Source organism: Triticum aestivum, chromosome 6D (assembly GCF_018294505.1).
Source record: "Triticum aestivum cultivar Chinese Spring chromosome 6D, IWGSC CS RefSeq v2.1, whole genome shotgun sequence".
In the NCBI taxonomy this organism is placed as follows: domain Eukaryota; kingdom Viridiplantae; phylum Streptophyta; class Magnoliopsida; order Poales; family Poaceae; genus Triticum; species Triticum aestivum.
In genome coordinates, this window is record NC_057811.1 from 43,231,993 (window position 1) to 43,234,964 (window position 2,972).

At 42.4% G+C, this 2,972-nt stretch overlaps 1 long non-coding RNA gene across 1 annotated transcript; it reads left to right on the top strand.

The window, feature by feature from the left end:
• Window positions 1–563: 563 nt before the first annotated feature.
• LOC123142872 (uncharacterized) lies at window positions 564–2,196 on the top strand. The gene is made up of 3 exons (XR_006470611.1): window positions 564–699; window positions 1,413–1,491; window positions 2,073–2,196. It is a non-coding gene; the product is annotated as an uncharacterized lncRNA (long non-coding RNA).
• The last annotated feature ends 776 nt before the right edge of the window (window positions 2,197–2,972 follow it).

Genomic DNA, 2,972 nt, shown 5'->3' on the forward strand with positions numbered 1-2,972 from the left:
GACCAATGGCCCCTGAGGCCCGGCCCGGGCCCTGCCTCATGAACCGGGACCTATGCCCCCCATTGGTCCCGGTTCATGAGTGAACCGGGATTAATGGGCTTGCCCTGCCTAGACCAAAGCCCTGTTTTCTACTAGTGATCCGATACCATGTTGGATAATGATCAACTAACTTTCACTGAGGGCCAAAGGCATATATATATACATGTGGGGTAAAGTGAAAGAAACCCCTTATACAATGGAGATACACAGAAAAAAGACTATTATACAAATCTAACCGCCTACACTAGTGGACATAATATACCATTATTATGTATAGACTTGTTTTTGAGAAAATGTTAGGTAAACTTTTAGACTTCCCAGGCAAGTCCACTAATCAGGAGTTTCTTATTCGCTGCATGTTTTCTTCCCAGGTAATTTCGGAATACAAAGAGCATGTGAAATGTCACTGGCTAGCTTTGAGAACGGCACTCGAAATGTGTGCACACCAAACGCCTCACCTCCACTGCCATAAAAGCGGAGCGAGCATCCTCTTGGTACCTTCTCCTTGGCTTCTCCGAGGCGCACTGGCTAAAAACCCTCCTTCTCCTCTCTCTCCGACTCCTCTGCTGCTGCTAGGGTTAGGGCCCGGTTGGGAGGGAAGTCAGGCGCCACGGCGAAGGCGACCACCGGGCGGCGCCGGCGAGGTGGAGCATCTAGCTAGTAAGCGCGGGTTTTTCTTATTAATATTTATCTGTGCCCGGGGCTTCGGTCTGTTCCTGCTGATTCCGGCGAGCGGGGGACGGGCCGGTGGATCGCTCGGAATGTGTTTCTGGTTTTGCGGGGCGGGCTTTGGTCTGTTCATAGCTTCATGCGCGCGGTTCGCATCTCTGCTTCCGTAGGAAATTGCGGTTTTTCTAGGGAAATTTGTTGTTTCTTCTGCGGCGTTCCTGTGACGGCTTTGGATAGTTCTTGCCTTATTCGCAGCAAAAGGATAGATACTCCTTTCTTTGGAGGAGCGCCCGCGAGGATCCATTAATCAGCTCACTTTGGGTACTTTTGGTTTGATCTCTTACGAACTGAGTATTCGATTTATCGATTTTGCCTTCTTTTTTTGTGTGTGTGTGTGCTTGTTAGGTTTCTGTGGTTTGGGGGGCGGGGGGGTTTGGGCGGAAATGCATGTGATGTACAGAGCGATGCATGTGTCCCAAGTCCCAACTAGCGCTCATGTACGCACCACATGCATGCTTGAGGCCACCATAGTGGGCTTCTTGATCTTGGGTACTTACAAATCTATCAGTTGTCCAGCTACTTTAATTTCTTCACTGATAAGAATTAGCGAAAAGGTTGGAGGAGGACCTTAGAAATCAATCAGTTGTCCTACTTTAATTTCTTAGAAATCAATCTGTGACGCTAGTTTGTCCCTTCTGTTGCAGAGTGATGGAGGAGGACCCATCGGTCCCTGAAGGTGCCATCCAGAGCATTAAGCTTAGCCTATCCAGCGAGCATGAGATAGTACGTTCTTCTTCTTGTTGATTTTACTATTCATGCTGGCATGTAGAGATATATGCATGCTGAATTAAAAACATTGGCAATGTGATCTCTCACATTACTCATAATAAGGGAGCACAGTTGAGAGGACTGCTTCTGCATGCTGTCTAGATGAAAATTCTTATTTCTGTTTCATTATTATCTGAAATCATTCAATGTGATTGGTATATGCTTTCAACAGTTGCAATAACTTTAAATTTGCAAGATAAATGGCCTGGGAGCACCCTATGGGCCTATGTGTTATAGATAATATATTAGTATTGAGTTCTGGCATTTTAATTTCCTTTCGTGGACCATTGATACAGGGACATTGTCACTTGTTCAGTTAGCTAAGCTATAAATGTGGATTTCATGGACTGAATTAGTACTTGATGTTGCATGCTCCTCCATCCATATGGATTAATCTTTTATTTTTTTCATGTATAATCATTTAATTAATGGGTATATTCTGCAAGGAGTATTTGTATAACCGTATTTGTTATACTTTTGCAAGGAGTATTTGTATTTTTGAACATTACTGATATGCAAAATTTTATGTTCCGAAGCGTACGTATTCTACAAATGACTGTCCTGTTACTCAACCAAAACAGCTTAGGGATTCTTTCCTTGGCTTACCACTCGAAACAGGAGAATGCAACTCATGTGGTGCCTCTGAAAATGGCAAATCCGAAGGTTCTAAAACAAAATCTTATTAGTTTTCCTTCATGCCCCAAAACATTGTCCTCTAGCACTCCAGGATCCCCTTTTCTCTTGTTACTAATAAAGTCAATATGACCTTCTAGGGCATTTTGGGTACATTGAGCTGCCTGTATCTGTATATCATCCTTGTCATGTTAGTGAACTTAGGCAACTACTGAGCTTGCTATGTTTGAAGTGCCTTTGTATCAAGAAAGGAAAGGTATGTATAGGTCAAAACAGCTTATAATATTACTATATATGTTATTCTTCTATACAGATTTCCCTGTTTCAATCTAAATCTAGATATTTCATGTCTCAGGTTAAGAAGAGCAATGGAAAGGAAAATGTGTCGGCATGTGACTGTCAGGTACTTGTGAACTCTAATAAATTCTTCTTATGCCCTGAATTTGATAGATGCAGTACTTTACTGTTGGACTATAGCACTGCGTATGTACTCAAGCAGAAGCCAAGTAATCGTCCAATTTATATAGATTAATCACTGGTCTTTTACTTAAACAAAAGTCCGGTAGGCGAGCATATCGCACACCGCTTGTTTTATAGTGTTGGCTTGGTAATCTCAAGTATGATTTCAGGTTCCTTGTTCTTTTGTCTTTTCAGTTTATAGTGAATGCACATAGGTGCTTTTTTTCCGAAAAGGGGTTTTACCCCAGCCTCTACATTAGAAAGATGCATACGGCTCATATTATTAATAAAAATATCCAGCAACAAGTCTCCAAGTCTCGAAATATGTAATAAACAAACGCTCT